The following is a 21,110-nucleotide window of genomic DNA, read 5'->3' on the forward strand; positions in this document are numbered from 1 at the left end:
TTTCCCAATGTAGAGGAATGCAAGGGCAAGGAGGCAGGAGTGGATGGGTGATTGGGGGAACACCCTCATAGAAGCAGGGGGAGGGAAGATGGACTAGGAGTTTTTTTGGAGGGGCAGTAAAGGGAATAACATTTGAAATGTAAATAAAGAAAATATCCAATAAAATACCAGTTTCTGGCTATTATAAGTAAGGCTGCTATAAACATACAAGAGCGTGTTTCCTAGTTATATGTTGGAGCATTTTTTGGGTATATACCCAGTAGTGGTATAGCTGGGTCTTTAGGCAGAACTATTTTTAATTTTCTGATAAACCACCAGATTTATTTCCAAAGTTGTTTGACCAGCCTGCGGTCCTACCAACAATGGAGAAGTGTTCCTATTTCTCCACATTCTTGTCATCATCTTTTGTTACCTGAGTTTTTGATCTTAGCCATTCTGACTTGTGTGAAGTGAAGTGAAGTCTCAGGGCCGTTTTGATTTGTTTTTTCCTGATGACTAAGAATATTGAACATTTCTTTAGGTAATACTCAGCCATTCAAGATTCCTCAGCTGAGCACTGAATGGGGGGGGGGATTTGAGGGTGGGGAGGTGGGAGTGGGGGATAGGTGGGGGCACACCCTCATAGAAGCAGGAGGAGGGGGGATGGGATAAGGGGTTCCTGGATGGTGGGGGGAATGGGGTAAGGGGATAAAATTTGAAATGTAAATATAATATCCAATAAAAAAAAGAAAAAAAAAGTTTCCTCAGTTGAGAATTTGTTGTTTAGCTCTGTATCCCATTTTTAATAGGGTTATTTGATTCTCTGGAGTTTCATTTCTTGAGTTCTTTGTATATTTTGGATATTAACCCTTGATTGGATGTAGGGTTGGTAAAGGTCTTTTCCCAGTCTGTACATTGCCTTTTAATCCTACTGACAGAGTCCTTTGCCTTATAGAAAATTTTCAATTTTATGAGGTCCCATTTGTCAATTGTTGTTCTTTGAGCCTGAGAATACTCAGCTATTAAAAACAATGACTTCATGATATACACAGGCAAACGAATGGAACTTGAAAATATTCTGAATGAGGTAATCCAGACACAAAGGAAACATGACATATGTACTCATTGATAAGTGGATACTAGTCCCAAAGCTCAGAGTACCCACGATACAAGTCACAACTCATATGAAGCTTAAGAAGGAAGACCAAAGTGTGAATGCTTCAATTCTACATAAGAGAGAACAATATAATCACAGGGGGTTAGGGAGCAAGTAGGGGGAGAGAGGAAGGGGAAGGAAAAGTGAGGGCAGGATAAAGTATGGGAAGGGATAGGAGAGAATACAGAGGGTCAGGAAATTAAATAAAAATATGTATCAGTGAGGGATGGTAACCACTAGAAAGTTCCAGACTCCATGTAGGCAAAAGACTTCCAGGACCCAACAGGGATGACTTCAGCAAAAATACCTAACAAAGGGGATATGGGAACTGTAGAAACCCCCTCTAATAGATAGGCATGGACCCCAGGTGAGGGATGGGGTCACTCACTCATTCAAAAGTTTTAGCCCAGAAATTGTTGGTTAAAAGAGAAAAACAGGGACAAAATAAAATGGAGCAGAGACTGAAGGAAAGGCCATTCAGAGACCGCTCCATCTCATCTGCAGACATCAAACCTAGACATCATTGCTGATGCCATGAATAGCTTGCTGACAGGAGACTTGTATGGCTGTCCCATGAGAGGTTCTGCCAGCTCCTGACTAAGACAGATGCAGATACTCACATCCAGCCATTGGACTGAGCTGGTGACCCCTGTGGAAGAGGTAGGGGAAGGACTGAAGGAGCTAAGGGGATTACAACCCCATAGAAAGAACAATATCAACTGGACCACTCCGAGCTCCCAGGGACTATACCACCAACCAAAGAGTATACATGGCTCTAGCTACATATGTAGCAGAGGATGGACTTATAGGGCATCAATGGGATTGGAGGCCCTTAGTCCTGCGGAAGCTTGATGCCCCAGTCTTGGGGATGCAAGAGTGATGAGTTGGCAGTGGGTGAGTGGGTAGAGGAGCACCCTCATATAGGCAAAGATGAGGGGAAATCAAATGGAGAATTTGTGGAGGGGAAACACGGGAGATATCATTTGAAATGTAAACGGATAAAATGATTAACAAAAAAGAATAATGTTATTTCTAAATTTTCCCCTCATATATACTGTTGACATCAATATACAATTCTTATCCTATAAATCTTCTGCTTGAATGCTGACGTTTCTCCAATAACACTCCATGCTCCTGTACAGCACTTGCTTTCCTTCCTGTACTCCACTGTGTCTCTTCTGTTTTGTTCATTCCAAGATCACTTTCCCTTCCCCAAAATATTATTTTGGAAGTTGTTTAAATCTTCCCATCATTGGCAATTTTCTATTTTGTCATGTTGATCTACTGAGGCAAACCTTTACAAACTGCCTCTTCATTGGTGTTTTTGTACAAGGATTGAATTGTGGTTTTTTATGAGATTGAAAAGCAACCTATTCAACAGACACTTTCTCCAGTGTATAAAACCAATAAATTTGCATATATCCACATGGGAGAGGACGGCTTTCAGTTGCATTTAGCAATCATGATTCATGTAGACTTTGCCTAAGGCAAATTTCCAGGTCGATCACATCTGTATTATCCATTGCTATGATGTTCTCATTTTAATTATATGAGAGACCCGATTTTATTTTATGGTTTAAAGTAACAGAAAAATCTGAGATCTAAAGAAAAAAATCTTATGCTCTTCTCAGCTCTCCTCAATACAACCCTGAAGTTTTTATGAGAGAAGTGTGAAAGGGGTGAAGAAGCTATTTCCCTAGTGACAGGAGCCCACCAAAAAGTTTATAAAGAAAGCAAAGTCCCCTCAGGCAGTAATCAGTGGTCACACAGCATCTGACAAGCACAGCGGAATTTTATCTAGTGCTCCAGGGCTACTCTTAGTTCTGGTCAATTCCTTTACTAACTGGGATATGAAAGGAACCCAAGTGAAAACAGTACAGGGCAAAAAATAAGCAAGTTAATGTAAAACAAACTCATTATATCTGGAATATTAAGGCTTTTCCATGTCAGATTTTATTCTCTTTGCCCTAAAGCCCTTCAAGTTCTGAAGATTCATTTAATGTAAAGTCAAAATAATATTTTACATAATGCTTCTTTTAGGTGGAAAGTTTTTGTTACAATGAAACTGAAATGATAGTAGGCTTGAAGCAGTAAAGTAAATGGAGAAGGGTCTATAAAAATCTAAGATGCCAGTCAAATGCTACTACACACTTCAGCTTTCTGGGGTGAAGATGGTCTTGCATTGATACAATGTTCCTTTCTGCTTCATCTTGAAGCTCTCATTCTATAGTGATATCTCTCCCTAAACTGTTTTTCTCTAAAAACAAGAACAGTCCTACTTTCTGGCTAATTAGGGTGGTGTATAATTAGGTCCTAGCCTGTAGGAAGGGATTAATCTCAGTAAAAAGTGCAGGAGATTCAGTGACTTCTATTAGCTCCACTCTGCTTGCCAACTTTTACATATTATTTATTTTATTATGATACTTCATTTAATATGACACTTCATGCCAATGATTTCATTTTGGTGTCTTGGTTAAAGTAAATCTCCAGCCATACGTTCCTCTACATACAAATTGTCTGGTATAAATAGTCGTTAAATACCTCAATATTAAGTCTGGGGATGATCACATTTTTAAAATCAAATAATCCTGACTGACCCCACATCTGTGTCACTATCAAAAAGTTTCATGAATACACTGTAATTAAATGGGTCTGCCAGTGCCCTAAGTTATAGAAATACAAGAGTTTATGAACACAGATTCTTTGTAGGGCTATATAGTACAGACAGCAAGAAAACGCTCAATAGCAACTTGACCATTAGCTTGGATCTCATGTGCACCATAAAGTGGATGCATAAAGAAGAGATGCATAAGTCTCCTTTAGAGAAAACTACTTTCTCCTTGAGTCCACACAAGTCAGAAAAGTGATTCAGGAATGACTTTTGCTTTTTAGTATATTTAATCCCTTTCTTATGGTTTTATAATTGTGACTGAATCCCTATGATTTAACCAGATATTCTGAGACTGAGACAGGCTTCACCTTTATTTTAACCAACCTTAACTGGAGAGCCTCTTGTTTTGTCTCCACATCATAAATAGCCAATATTCTTCAAAAGCATAATTGTTCCTGAGAACATTTCCTAATCTTTTATTTGCAAATTATGAAATTATCAGTTTTAACTAAGCAATGGATTATTCACAGTATATAGTATAAATGAAAGTTTGAGAGCCCATGACTTTTCATATTCTACTGATGTGGGACATAAAACCATGCCAGAAAGTTTGGTAAGGTAAAAGCAGGTTTAGACCTGGACATTCAGTGGGCAGATACCTGAAGCATAGGTGACTCCATTTCACCATCTGTAAAATGGAGTCAGTAGAAAAATGGAGTCATAAGGCTGCAGGAAGCATTAGTGAAGCTATATTGACAACGCTCATGAAACAGAACTTGTCATGCTTTAATCATTGTGCTTCCAATGTTCTTAGATCTCATCTTTGATACCTAGTAATATACCAAGTCAAATGTCTGTTTAAATATGCTACTGTAAATCCTTGAAGTCACATGTGGTAGAGCTACACCTCTCCAATTCTGTGCCAGCATGCTGCGGAGGACTATGCAGCAATTCAGAATACAGAAAAAAGTCTATCAACCCTTTACAGGTAATTTCTTTTAAGATTGAAAATAATTTACAAGTGAGTAAGTATTAGTCTGTTTTCTAGACACAGTGCTCAGAGACATGATAAATGCCTAGAGTTAAATATCAAGGGACTGCTGAGGACCATGGTATTTGTATTTCACACTCCAATAATGTTTTCTGTATGTGGGATTAATGCCCTCCCCAATCTATTCTTGATGGTCTTCACTTGACATAGAAGACAAGGAGGATTAAAATTAGTAATAAGGACAGAAATGAATATGTTAAAACAAGTCCCTCTGGTGTTGTCCTTACAGCTCTAACCTCTGGAGATTCCCCTTTCCCTCTTGCCTTTGATGCTAAAGTGTATCTCCTTTTATTTTGAGCTTTTAAAAACATTTTTCTTGCTTGTGAAATGTAAAATGAAGTGAGAACACTGTTTAGATTATAGCATAAATAAAATGTCCATGTAGGTTTCTTGATGGTCCCTGCCTTTGAACCTGATTTCTGTCCAAATGTCCTGACTTGGCTTGTGACCACCAAAGCTGGAGAGATCAGATAAAGGAGACAACTGGAATATGACCTGAAAACTTCTCCGTGCATGCATGTTTGTGCTTAAATCACTCCTCCACCTGTTAAAGGTCACGCCTCCTAAGCACTTACAAGAAAACCGAGTCATCCATGCTGTGTGAAGTAATTGCCATGCTAAGATTTCTTAAGTTTATTAGTTTCCTTACAGGTAAGGTTATTTGTTGGATTAGTAACTAAGAAGGAGCTTAAGGCTGATCCAAAACAGAAATTGTATTGATATATGTATTGTGCTGAACAGTGTTCAAACTTATTGAAATTAAGATTTTTACGTAGACATGAAAACCAACACATGAAATCTTGATGTTGTGATGTAAAGAAATCTAATGTATGTTATTGTAAGCTTGACTAAAACTTCAAAATATGCATAATTTATGGAATACAAGAATTGAATTAAAAATCAGTACCAAATACTGCCAATGTCTACAGGAAGGTTCAGGAAAAATGGAAAATGGACTCTGTTTTGGCAAAACACCCTGCCTGTCAGTGACCTACGGGCAGTACAGAGGGCACATGATGTTACTTTGAATGAACTTGAATAGGATCAATTGAAAGGTTGTGCTATTAGAACTTTCCATTTTTCTTTGCAATAAATTTTATAAGGAATGTCAGTCTGAAGGATGCTTAAATACTTCTTGATGTTTAAGAAGACCAACCAAGAGGCTGGAGAGATGGCTCAGTGTTTAAAAGCACTGTCTGCTTTCCAGTGGTCCAGAGTTCAATTCCCAGTGACCACATGGTGGCTCACAACCATCTGTAATGGGATGTGAAATCTTGAAGAAGAAAGAGGAGAAGGAGGAGGAAGAGGGGAAGGAGTAGGGGGAGGAGGAGGAGAAGGAGGAGGAAGAGAAGGAGAAGGAGGAAGAGGAAGAGGAAGAGGAAGAGGAAGAGGAAGAAGAAGAAGAAGAAGAAGAAGAAGAAGAAGAAGAAGAAGAAGAAGAAGAAGAAGAAGAAGAAGAAGAAGAAAACGACAAACAAAGCAATTTCCACCAGATTTCGCCAAAAGCTCCTATAGCTTTGATACCGACTTTTCATGTTTACACATTTGCCCAAAAGTGAACGTCCTTATTAAATTTCTAAGACTGGGAAATCTGAATACCAAGAAGAAGATGGTTTTCCAAAGAAGGTAACTATAGAAAGGGTCAAAATGGTCAAGATATATAACAGACCAAAAGATTTAATTTTCCCTTAGATTATAAAACTATAGATAAGGCAATGTAAACTTAAAACAATGCTTAGTTTTCAGTGCTTCAATATTTTCTGTGTATGTAATGAACATCTTCTGAATAGAACAATTTAGTACCACCCATGATTTAAGTCACACAAATACTGTGTGACAATCTGACATGGTATTATGGACATTATTATTGAATTAATGTTATTAAAGATAATTATTAAAAATAGAGATTCACAATTTTAATAATCTTAAACACTAAGCAAATGTAATGCTAGCTCATCTGAGATGAACTTTGTAGAAGTTTATGGAAAATGGTTACTCAAAGAAGTAAAATGAAGCTTGATTTATGTATAATATAATTATATATAATATTGGCAAACCAGAAAATAAATCAATAATTTCAGAAAATCAAAAATATGGACTAATATAATTTGTTAAATATTGATTATGGTTTTCATCTTGAAGTCTAGATCCATTTCTCAACTGATTTGTGTAAAATACATCTTATATACTTATAGTATTAAAGGTCAATGTACTTGTTTTGTAATAATTTTAAAATCATTTCATTCATATGTGTGTATGTATAACTTTAACTCAATGAAAATAAATTCCTAAAGAAAATTTTATTTTCTAAATTTTCTTTATCATTATATTCTAAGTAATCAGTATCAAATTCTTCAAAGTTCTATATTATATGAAAATTTTCTTTAGAAATCATACTATATGGTCTTAGACCCATGGGCATAAACAAAAAATGGAGATTCAGTCCTGAACTCTCCTCAAAGATGGACCCTGCATACATAACTACAGTATCAAACAATGAATCAATCATTCTTCACATTTTGGGTTACTTTAGCAGAAAACAAGCTAACAAAAAGACTCACAAGAGGAATTTCCAGTCTCTCTTCCCACAGGGAAGTAGCTCTTTAGTTACATCATAAAACCTTATTCTTAGTCAGACTATCTACTATCTCTGGAGTCATGGAAAAAAGAGAGATTCCTTTAAACAATCCTTATACAAAGCTCAGAAAAAATTTCTTCTGTAAAACAAAATTCCCTAACAGTTATGTGACTGCGAATGTATGTATACTAATCAATGTGTAAACTCTGATGTCTCTTTAAATTCAACCCTGGAAGCTAAATTATGCATGGGCTTAAAGCATTGTCTATATTTGGGATATGAAGGATCCCTGGCTCTGGTAGGGGACACCTACTGGTCAGCCAGCTGGAAATCTCCTTATGATGTTTAAAGATAATTTTCAGGAAAAGATAAGCAGAGTACTTACTGTCTTACAGTTAAGATGAACACACATTAAATATTTGATATGCCTCATATGAAAAACAGCTAGATACTATGATCTGCTCAAAGAAAGAGCCTAAGAAAGTGCAAATTTGTGCTAAATTACAAGTAAATACAAAATGTTTTTACAGAATGAAAGACTGGAATGGGAGATATTAGGATACATGCACATTATTATTGCATAATATATCACATAGTATGTGTCATAGTATATCATGATATACTATTTATCAGAATGAATAAATAAGCTAAAATAATAAACTACTATAGACCTAACAGACTCTTCGGAATTAGAAACTAACTTGTGGTATTTTGTATTTTAGCTGTTGCTTTGATTTGTCTTGATTTTTTAAAGTAATGTATTTATTAATGCAAGAAAAAAAATGTCATTTTCTATTCTACATGGGTCACCTGAAAGCCAGCACTCAAATAAAGTACCTTCAAGCATCATGAATGCTAGTCATTAGAATTGATACATCTAGTTGGGCAACAATCCAATTTTCCATTTTTGGTGACATAAATAAGTTCTATGTCCAGCAATCAGGCTTTATCATCAGATTGTAGAGGGTAACCAATAACCTTGAAATTATCCATGAATTTTTTTGTTGGGTGAGTATGGGATGTATTTGTCCAGATTCAATAAAATAAAATTCATTCTTGATATGGGAAGTTTTACTTGGTGGTGTAAGATCAATAGTTGGGGCATTGTATTTCCATTAATTTAGTTACTCCACTTAAATTCAATAAGTATCAATTATCTATCTTTATATACAGATATATATATATATATATATATATATATATATATATATTACATTAGTTAATTTCTGTACCATATTTCAAAGGCTGTTAGGCACTTCTTATTATATTTTATTATATTTCTTTCTTTATGCTGTTTTCTCATCTCATTGTACTTCCTTATTCTCATTTCCACTTTATCTTTTAACATTATGTTCTTGTCTTAGTTAAGGTTTTACTGCTGTGAACAGACACCATGACCAAGGCAAATCTTCAGGGCTAGCTTACTGGTTCATAGGTTCAGTCCAGTACCATCAAGGTAGGAGCATAGCAATATCCAGGCAGGCATAGTACAGGAGGATCTGAGAGTTCTCCATCTTCCTCTGAAGGCTAATGAAAATACTGAAAGTCTTAAAGCCTATACTCATAGTAACACACCTACTCCAACAAGTCCATACCTGCTCCAATAGGGCCACACTTTCTAATAGTGCCACTCCCTGGGCCAAGCATATACAAATCATCACAATTCTATTTCTCATCCTTGGATAATATCCCACAGTGGTTTGTCCACTATTACCTATCTAAACTCTGATTTTTTTCACATTAAAACACACATATCTAAAATGTAAAAATTAACACTGACATGAAGAGGAAACATGAAATATCTGTCATTATCAGTGTCATAATGGCGCAAATGTTGTGAATTAAACAACCACTGTTTTTTATTATTAAATTAAATGCTCACTTCATGAGAAGGAAACCAGAGATTACATTGCTAAATTGACATTCGTGAGACCAGATAAGTCATGGACCCAAGTGAAAAACATACACTAATTTTCTCCTAAAGAAACGCAGTAATAAAATGACTACTAATAATATATTTCTGTTCATATATGTTAATGTATGACTTAATCCTCATAAGAGACTTTTCTTACAGAATATGATAATAAACACAAAAATTCACAACTGGACACTGTGAAAAAATGAGAGACTTTGATATGTTTAGCCATGAATGGGATGTCTTTATCAAAATCCTCTCTAAAGACTCATGGATTTATATATATACAAGGAAGCACAAATATATGAGAGAAACAAATGGCGAATGACTTCGAGCATCATCCAGACACAATAAATGTAAACTCACAGAAACTGTGGCACCATACAAAAGACATGTACAGATTCAAACCAAACAAAATCCTTGCACTGAGAAACCAAAGTGGGCACAAACTGCCAATCTTTAAGGCATGATCTGTAATTGATACCAGCTAGTAAGTGGAAAATAAGTTTTCTTCAATGGTGTATCACTGATCGTATCAAACACAGTCTAAGATAAAGCCCTCTCCAGTAGTAGTTAGCTAACCAAAAACAGAATTCCCCCTCTCTCTTTCTCTCTCTCATTACTTATTATTTGACTTCGTTTTAAATTTCAATTGTTGAACATGGATGGAGGCAAACATAAACTTGGGTGGCTAGGGAGAAAAGACCTGGGAGAAATTCAAAGAAGGCGAAAATATGTCAAGATATTGTTGTATGCAAACCACTTAATTAAAATATTAGCTAAAATAAAATCAAATTTGCTCCTTGAATCAAGCACTGTATTTCAGAATTTTTTCCTCACTTATTCAATAGATTTTCTTTCATATAAATAGAAAATCAACAAAATTTGTTTGTAGGTATACTATATTACTCTTATTTAGGTTTGATCCTGCCCATTTAACCAATCTGATTAGAGGGCATTTTCATGTAACTGGTAATAAATGTTAGACTTTATTACATACTCACAGTCAGCAACTTGATTAACAAGGCCATTAACATCAGCAATGTCCCGTGTTCAACTGATATACCTTGATTTTTTACCCTAAGTCAACTAACTCCTTCAGTATTAAATCACCCAGAAGTATGGAGTGTCTGAACCTGCTCTCCCTAAATTCATCATTAAACAGTAAGTAGTTCCAGTATAACTACTAATCTGGAAAAAAAAAAGACTGAAAATATTGGTAATTCCACATGCTAATTAATGTAAACCAAAATTGCTGATGGTCTCTCTCGAACCTTGTCAGAAAATTAACCTCTTTTGTGTGTGTGTGTGTGTTCTCAAGCAAGACTGTTCCATATTTCTTTTAAATTTCTATACTCAGGTACTAGTACTAGGTGAAATCTCAGGGGTTTTCATCACAAGGGTAAAAAACAAAGCTAGACATAATTACCACCTATCTGTATATTTTAAAGTCTTCAGGTATGAAAGAATGAACTAGATGTGAACTGTGAGAATGAGCAAGAAGGCAGCCCAACTAAAATTTAGGCAAACATATTCAAGACCAGTCAGTCCTCCTTCAATGTCTATCTGTGTCTGTGTCTGTGTCTGTGTCTGTGTCTGTGTCTGTGTCTGTGTCTGTGTCTGTGTCTGTGTCTGTGTCTGTGTCTGTGTCTGTGTCTGTGTCTGTGTGTGGTGTCTGTGTCTGTGGTGTCTGTGTCTGTGTCTGTGTCTGTGTCTGTGTCTGTGTCTGTGGTGTCTGTGTCTGTGTCTGTGTCTGTGTCTGTGTCTGTGTCTGTGTCTGTGGTGTCTGTGTCTGTATCTGTACTTGTACACCCCTCTCTCTTTCTCTTTGTGTTTGTTTTTCTAAATTTCTTTCTTTCTCTACGTCTCTAATATCTTTTCATTCTTCTCCCAGCCATCTTTGTGTGTTTGTATTTTCTCCATATACACTTGCCGTTCTCGGGGCTCTGTTTTTACTTCAGAGTTTTAAGTTACAGGTTAGGACATCATTGCCTATGAGCATCCCTCTAAAATGTTCAGCTACCCATTATAATAGCATAAGAGCACATTTGGCAAGTAACACCAACAAGGAACTATGGACTTTGTACTAGAGTCTCGCCTAGACTTCTAGAGCAAAGATGTAAATAGTCTGGCTTTTTACAAAAAAGGTAAGATTTTGCTTCCTTCAGGAGAATCACTGAGGATGGACGGAGCCATGCACCATGTCTAATTTGATTTTTGATGCCATGATGGAATGGGATATTTTCTTTCCTTCTATCAGAGGCCCTCAGCTTTCGTGGCTCACAATTCCCCATGAAATCATGGTCTATTTCTGTTTATCTATCAATTCAAGGTGAAATTACCTCTTATGATGAAAGAGAAGGGGGTTGAAATATTTATTTATAGAATTTTATTTTCTTCCATATTTTATTATTTAAAACACTACAGTCCTTTCCCTGATTAACCTTCCTCTAGTATCAGCTAAAAGAACGTAAGTCTATTTGTGTACATGTCTGTTTTAATTTGTTTTGTTTTGAGGTTCAGATAATGCAGCTGGCTTATATCTTTGCATATTGCCCAGTCCTCCTGTCCTTCTCCTCTTCTGGAGTAGAAAATAAGTATGTTGTAACATGTCAGAGAAGGTCTGGATGGCTTAATATGACCCTGAAATAGGGAAAGTGCAGTCTTATAAGTTTTTGGAGCAATTACATCATTACATTAGTCTTAGAAGAAAGACTAATTCACACATTCGGCAGGACTTAGTGTGTATTCAAACTTGGTGAACTTCTCCATTTAGCTCAGCCTGCTCTGACTAGAGAGCATGTGATGCTGACTGGAGACTCATTGATTTCAGTTTTCTAGCACAGAATTAGATAGGCTTATCTGCTCCTGTGGACATAGTCATTTTGATTGGTTGGTTGGCTGCTTGCTTACTTATGCATCCTTATCTCTGAGAGTCTTACTGAGACTTACAGTGAGTCATCTGAATCACCTGAGGACTCTGATTTCTAACCCAAAACTTCCAAAATGTCCACAGGTTTGCTCTGCATCTACACAGTAAGGATGTGAGGAGAAGGAAGAATGATGCTGTCCTTTACAAAGTTACTCTCTCTCTGGAGGGGAGTGATGTGCTGTACTGCATCAGTGGGGAAACACACTGATTGTAGCTTATTTACAAACAATGAATCTCAAGTCACTGAGAGAGACTCACACTTTTAAGATGTGAGCATGTATAACAGACTAAAAATGCTTCAGGGAAATTTTGATTAAATATGAGTCACTGCTCTGCAAAACAGAGCTGAGAGGCTAGGAAGGGAGCTGCTAAGGCAAACAGAGATGAGCCAGCAGTGAGTGGAGAGAGTCCTCCATCACTGTAGCTGTCTGACACTCGAATCTGACTTGCCACTATGTCACTGAGATGACTGGCCCTTTAAGATTCTTGGGAATACTTAAGTGTCACAGATTGTACCTTCTTAGAACAAGGGGTGAAAACTAAAACCAGCTATTAGTCCAGTCACAACCAACACACTTAGCATGCTGGCTGATGTCTAAAGGATAGCTTCTTTTTTTAAAATTGGAGTCCAGAAAGGAAGTTATACTGGTGTTATGTGGCTATAGTAAGGTCACCTAATTCTGCTCAGACTATCATCCAGTTACAACGATCCACAGTGGAAGATGTACAAGTAGACAGAACTTAAAAACCCTACTGAACATACTTTTTTTTTTTGTTTTAAATGAGACCATACTAGAATGAGGAACAACATCTTAACCTGTTTTTTCTTGATCTAGGTAAACATTGATTCTCTGTACATCAAGTAGACAGTATGATACCTTAGCTCATTATTTTGGAATGCTAAAATCTTGAAATTTAGGTTCAGAAGCTTTGGCTTCAGCCTCCTGCCTGCAGATTAGTATGGATTACTTTTTCCCCCTCAGGGCTGTATTTTTGCTATAATTTACAAGTTGAAGGCTCATGAACTAGGACTAGGTCTTACTCAGGTTTCTCTTGCCGTGAGAGACATTATGACCAGGGAAGCTGTTATATAAAAGCTTTAATTGGGGTTTGCTTTCAGTTTCAGAAGTTAAGTGCATTATTAAAATGTCAGGGAGCATGGTGACATGCAGGTAGATATGATGCTAGAGAAGTAGCCAAGAGTTCTATGTCTGGCTCCACGGGCAGCAGGAAAAGAGAGACACCCACTGGTCCTGGCTTGGACATTTGAAACTCCAAATCTTTCTGCCAGTCATACTTCCTCCAACAAGGCTACAACTACTACAACAAGGCCATACCTCCTATTCCTTCTCAAGCTGTTGCTCCCTGATGACTAAGCATTCAATTATACAAGCCTATGTTGACTATTTCTATCTAAACCACCACAGGCTTTGCCCTCAGTGGGATCAGATCTATATATGGTACGGTCTAGTGGTGAATCTGATAAGAAATGGAGCGTGTGTGTGTGTGTGTGTGTGTGTGTCATGCTGAGGCAGGAGGCTTGATTTCTGTAAGTGAATAGGTTTTTCTAAAAGTGAAAGCCTGGGCTCTTTCCAGTGTCTCCTTTCACATCTCTACACAAGACCTTCATCTACTCTTGTACACACTGATAGTTCAACCAGTTCAGCATCACCCCTCTCCAGAAGTCCAGGCAAATCTCAATGTGACACTTTTTAATAACCAGTACAGTGAGTTAACTAAACCTCTTTACTTAATAAAATGTGAAGTCTCTGATGTTATGTTTTAGGAACACAAAAGAAAAATCAGAAATGAAACATATTTAAACTGATTATGGACACCAACCGAGATGCTTTTGTGGTCACAGAGCCTCATGGGCATCTACCTAATCTGTTGTGGGGATGGAAGTGCACATATCCCCTTCCTGCCCTGTAATCTGTCACCAGGATGTTTGGAAAGTAATAAAAACAAAATTCAAAGGAGCTATGGCTTTCTTTCTTTCTTTCCTTTTTCTCTTTCTTTCTTTCTTTCTTTCTTTTATCTTTTTTTTTTTTTTTTTTTTTTTTTTTTTTTTGCCTATGCTTTGTTGCCAGATAGTTCAATGAAGTGTTTGGGTTAATAGAATAAGAAGTAAATATACCCAAGCTTTCTGGGGAAAAAAAAAAACAACATGAGTAAGCCTCTCACATTCCATCAACACTGTCTGTAGCACTGTTCCCAGTGATGCTTGCTCACCTCTTCAGGTTACTTAAATTTATGTTTCCATTTGTGGGCCTGAGTGTGTGTGTGTGCATACCTTGTGCATGTAGGAGCCTGGGATGATCAGAAGAGGGAAAAGACCCCTAGAACTAGAAGACATATGCTTATAAACTACTTTTTGGGTGCTGGGATTTGAACCCCAGTCCTTTGTAAGAGTGCTAAGAACTCTTAACACTGAACCTTTTCTCTAGTTTTCCTATTTTACAGGTAGATATCGAGAAAAAAAATCTTGGACAGGACACAACAGACAAAGAATGTTTGAATCAATGGCCAAATTTGCAACTTTGTTCCTCATGATCACTTGTAAAAATGAGAAAGGAAGGAAAAGAGGGAAGAAGGAGAAGAGAAAATGGAAGACGATAGATCAGAGAAAATGCACCATCTTGTTAAGATGATCAAAGTGAATTGACTACAACTGTGATCAGTGGTTACTCCATTTGCAATACATCCAGGTGGTTAGAAATAGCAGCTTGTTAATACAGAGGATAAACAGGACACTCTGAAACCATCCATGGCACCACTGAACACTCTGCCTTCTAATCCCTGTCTCTACATGAATCAGACCAGCTAGGCCTGTTTGTTGTATAGTATTTTAGGCATGTGAAAGAATTGAGTTGTGTGTGGCTTCATTTGTCATATGGCTCTAGTTGTTGAGCTACAAACAGGTCCTGCATCAGTGACCTTTGGCTCCCTGCCAGCAACATTCTGTAATTGGAACTGAGTCTTTCTACAGAGGTGAAACAACACATCTAATATGTCAATTTAGATCATAAATATCAATGCCATCTAAAACCATGGTTGCAGAAGCTATCAATTCAACCATAGCCATATATTCTAGGAAATTAAGTCGGTATGTCAACCACTTATACCTGAGAAGAACATAAATAGTTCTCAAGGCCTTGACTAGAAACACAAACGAAGAAAAGTCCATTTGCTAGTTTGCTGGGGGCCACAGACAAGGAAGGACTTATGTCATAAAGACACTCAAAATTGACTTTTGTTAAATAGTAAAAAAAATGTAATATCCCAGATTGTAGTATAGTTAAAATTTGTGCTGTTCTTTCACCTGAGGTTTCTATATTCCCCTACATGGTCAGTAGTGAAGCATAGTGGGGCAAGGCTTTCTGCCAAAGGAAACATGTGAGACGTAAGAAGAAGATTGGAGGGTTTTTTGTTTTTTAATCATTATATTACTTCTTTGTAATAATGTTCTAAGTAAGCTGATACTGAAAGCTTCCTTAAACAAGCAGCATCTACCTGGCACAGATCTGGACCTTAGTAAACAAAATACTTTTGGGCAGAAGTACTCATGGCATGGAGGACTTGTTCCATTCCCAAATCAAGTTACTCAGCCAGTTACTCTTAGGGAGAATGTGCTTAGCCTGCTTTTTGAGAATTCAAAGACATTATGAAAGTTGTATAGAAAACTTGTCAGTGAAGAACATTACGGCCATTTACTAATTCCAAAATATCTTGTGGATACACTATGGTGGAATAGAAGTTTTAACATTAAAAAACGAAACAAATGGGAATTTGTTATTTTAGGTGAAGGGTATGAAAGAAAAGGTAAGGAGACAGGATCAAAAACCTAGAGAGAGGGAAACAGATGGTGTCTGCAAGCAGCATGTAGAAATTCAGCACAATGACTGCAGATCAAGCACTGAGGAAGGCCTGGGCAATGGCAACGCAAAGCGAAGGTCATGTTCCCAACACAGTGACTGAATGTAACTTACTGTCTACTCCAAAATATACTTAAGGTGGCTATTACTCACAAAACACATATGAGAAATGTCTTCAATAAGCAAAGCGGAACCCTACACCTAATGTCAAAAGGATCCTCATCTATGCACTGTCATAGCGTTTTAGTAGAATCCTTGTTTGCAATGTTACAACCCCAAAAGTAACTGCTCATAGATTCATTTCACCATAGCAACTGTAAAATGAAATAAAAAATTATATCCTTACTTTATTTTTAAAATTAATTTTCAAAGAGAAAATTGCTAAAGATATAATACTATAGCTGGGGTTCGAATGGAGGGCTGTGAGTGAGGATGATTTGTTGTTGTTGTTGTTGTTGTTGTTGTTGTTGTTGTTATTGTTGTTGCAGATGTGCTAGGCAGAGGACCAGGGACCAAAAAAACTTTGGGTGCTGTTTCATACCTATCTCTGCAAAGTGAATTGGAGATATATATATGTAACTATGTGTCTATGTCTATGTATCTATATCTATGTATATATGTATGTCTATGTGTATATATATATATATATATATATGTATATATGTATCAGAAAATATTCATTTATGAGGCAATTTTATGTACAGTATAGATATTAAGGAGCTGTAGAAGCAAATAAGCACCACAATGTTATCTGTAACCAAGAGACCCAGGAAAACTAGGAACATCTTGTAAAGACTAGAAAACCAGTGATATAACTTCCATCTTGGATGTGGAGATATTAGCCAGGATTGCTGACTGTCATAGAAGACCAGTTGCCTAGCTTAAAAACTTATTCTCTCAAAGCTTATTGAAGTTCTTTATAAATTGGATTAAATTTCTCAGAAAACTCTATAATGCCCAGCCACGCTGAACAGAATCATCTGTCCAACTCAGCTGCTATCTAAAATGTGAATCTTGTGGAAACTTTCAGAGGTACACAACTTTCACTCAGTTATTTGAATGTCATCTGGGCCAATTAAGAAGGCAGGTAAGATTATCCAGGACACACCTGTCTCCTTTTATTTTGGTACTCAAGCACATATCCCTAAGCTCTGCTTAATTTCCATATGGAGACAAAATTCTTCATGAACTTGACAAACAAAGAACAACTTTCCTTTTCAAACTAAGTTTTATTCATCTCAGTCTCAGGAGAGAAGACAAAGTCTGTGTCTGTCATATTTTATTCCCTTCTGTTCTATCTTCTAAAGTGATGGTAAATTAACAGTGTATACCATGGCAGTTTGTATATACTCTCAAAGAATAATAAAAGAGTGATATTTCCATACACCAGTATCCCTCAGTAGCCAGCGTTCACTGGTTCTAGAAACCTCTCTAGAAACTAGAATCTGTGACTGTCTTGTATAAAAGGAGATTGTATTTGAATATAAAAGGTTTATTTTCTTCTCTGTAGCTTAAATCATCCATCTCTTACAGCACTCAATGCAAAGTAAACACCACCTAAATAGCAGCTATACTATTTTGTTAAAGAATAGGTACAGGAACATAAGAAATCTGTGAGTGTTCAATAAAGACACATTTTTTTTTTATTTCAAATAATTTCAACTCATGGTTGATTGAATACACTGATACTGAAGCCACAGGGATGTGTGTGTGTGTGTGTGTGTGTGTGTGTGTGTGTGTATAATCAAAAAGACAATGATGATTGCATTCTGCATTAATAACTTCTAATGATTTCATTGACAGTATTAAATACAAGCTATAAGAAATGTCCTCTGTTCTCCAGGCTTTCATGCTGGTGAGCATGAGTAAGCTTAATTACTGGCTTTGCTTTTCGTTCTTGAAGATGAAGATCAAAAGAAAATTAATTTTGAGGAAGAAATATCCAAACAAACTGTTGAAAATCTTCTCTTAAGGGGAGGGACACAATAATACTTCATATTGAAAATTTAGTTTCAGGATATAAGTTGACACAACTAGCAACCACTAAATGATAAGTGGCTTGAAACTTACATTGCAACAGTCTGATGAAATAATGATATTTTATTAGGGAATCATGAAGGTAAATAGGCACCACAATGTTATCTGTAAGCAGGAGGATCAGAAACCTAAATATTTTTCTGTCAATGCATTAGTTCCAGTACCATAACTTCTAGTTCAAGAGTGTAGCTGCTTATTTTTTTAAGTAAACTAAAATAAAATTAATTTTCTAATTATTATTGTGATATTTATCTGACTATTCTGTCAAAAGAATGAAGCAAAATCAAAACTTGAAATGCTTTTGGCTCCCATTTTTGCTCTTGGTTTTTATACTTTCAATGTGGGACAAATCATGACTGCTTGACCCCTTGCTATGATTTTTTGTTTTAGAACCTTGATCTTCAGTATGGAGATGTGAGATGTGATGAAAGATTTGGGATGTGAGATCTACATTTAGGGAACTGAATCCTGTACACATCAGTTTCCAAACTCTTCTGGAACTCCAATTGGCTTCCACAAAAGCAATTCTGTTGTGTTGAGAGACCCTGATCACAGGTTCTTTGACATGCATCATGCATGTGATCGTCTAAAGATAGCCTTGCCAAAGGGATATTATTTGCCATGACTCCACCATAAGTTGAACAAATAGGGGTACTTAGAGGACCTACTTAGTTTTGTTTACAGAATTTGCCACTTACTCCAGAAAATATATGGTATTGGATTGTGAACCATTATTGTTTTTTTAGGTTACTCAGTCAAGAATCCCTCATTGATTATGGAAATCTTTGTGGACAATTTGGAAACAAATAAACAAACCAAACACCAACAAATAAAAATATTTCCTTATAAAAATTCAGTTTTAAGTATTTTGTTAATAGCAACAAAATGTGGACCAATTCACCTGTCCTGATATCAGTGCTGTTGCTTCTGTTGTAGACATTCTTGTAGGACTGAGTAACTTTATTATAGTTTCTGATTATTCAAACACAATATTATACTATCAAAAATTTTAATGATGAATAAACATTCATTCTGTTTCATTTAATTTCAACCTACACAAAAACTTCAATTTGAAACTTTGTGCATATGTCTGTGTAGTGTATGTGTGTGACTGTCTTATTGGTGCTTATTATCTGTAGAGTGTGTTGTTCTTAATAGCATCAAAATTCATAAGCAAAGACTATCAGACAATTGAAAACAAAATACATGTTTTTCACCTTCCACAATTCCAAAATCAGATTCATGAGAATTCATATGCAATACAGTGGTAAACAAAGAAACCAGAAATTTTTTGTGAAACAATCCCCTTTCTGATTTTACATTTTTTTTCTTAACACTTTTATCTGAAACTTCAGTCCTGAGCAAATATCTCTTGGAATAAAGTACAAAGTCACGGAGAACAAAGCAATGCATCTAGCCCATACAGATGCAAATTTTCATTTGAAATATCTATTCATGTTGTCTCATATAGCTGACATTTATTTTTATTGCTTCTTAATATTTCATCACATAAATATATTACACTTGTTCACCCATTTGGTTTTACATAGATTATTGCATCTGTTTCCTGTGAAAAACTAAGAATTAAAGATGCTTGAAGAATTGTTCTAAAAAAAACCAAGTGGCTCTCTGTTGTGAGCCAGGATTCTTCTATTGGATCAAATAATGGTCAGGTCTTCATCTACTATGGAAATCACTGTGGAGACTTATTTAAAAAAAAAAAAAACTAAACATTAAATTATCATATAACTCAGCTATACAACTCATGAGTTTATGCTCAAAAGCCTCTAAGGCAACACCCTGTTTCAATACTTATATATTCTGTATACTGCTACACTATTCACAATATCCAGAAAATGAAACACACTATGATGTCTTTCAGCATAAGTGTTCATAAAAAAAGGGCACACACACACACACACACACACACACCACAAATAAACATGTACACACAGAGTGTTCAGCTATAAACTTGAATAGAATTATGTCACTTGAAGAAATATGGATGTACCTAGCATCATTATGCAAAGTGAAATTAGATAAAGTTAAAGAAATGTACCACATGATCTTTTATATCCAGGTTTGAAAAGACAGAGACTAGGGATACAAATCAGTGGTTAAAGCACTTAACATTCAAGATTGAAGATCAGATCCTCAAAATCCATGTTAAAGCTTTGAAGGTATACTTATAATTCCATTCTTAGGATAGAGGCAGTGATGTCATGATTAAGGTAGCTAGAAAGATAAGCCATTTCTTCAAACTCTGAGATTAAGCATGAGACTTCCTCAATGAATATGAAGAAGGGTGGCCAAAAAGGCATTCACTATCAACCTCATGTTCTCCACATACTTGCCATGTACACAAACACAAATATACTCACAAAACTTTAATCATGGAGACCATGTAGGCGCACCACACACAAATCCACATATATAGATGCATATATAAATATATAATATTTAAATATATAAATAAATATATCTGTGCATGTTCCTGTATACATCAAGACACAAGAAGGTGTATTATGAAAAGAGAATCTTATGATCTTCAAAGAAGTAGATAAAATAGTGGATATGTACATGCGACAGAAGAGCAGAAAGGTGGATTCTTTCTGAGATAAGAAAGAGGCACAACCACAGAGAAGCAAGAAGCATGTAAAATGAATGGGCAGTGTGGATATGAAGAAAATATAGTAATACGTAGATATTAAAATTCCATAATGAAACCTAGTACATTCTGTACAAATTTAGTTAATAAAAAATTAAAATATATACAACAGTTTTACTAGAATATGTCAGACTACTGCCTTAAGTGGCTGCCAAACTACTATGCTTTTCACAGGAGAAAGAACCAAACCATTGCACATCTGATCCAAGTGCTACATATTGAAATAGTATTTGTATACAGTGTATACAGGAGCACTGTCCCCGATTTAGTGCTATTTTTGATATGAAACAGGATAGAAAAAAATCTAT

Source organism: Arvicanthis niloticus, chromosome 14, assembly GCF_011762505.2.
Source record: "Arvicanthis niloticus isolate mArvNil1 chromosome 14, mArvNil1.pat.X, whole genome shotgun sequence".
NCBI classification, from domain to species: domain Eukaryota; kingdom Metazoa; phylum Chordata; class Mammalia; order Rodentia; family Muridae; genus Arvicanthis; species Arvicanthis niloticus.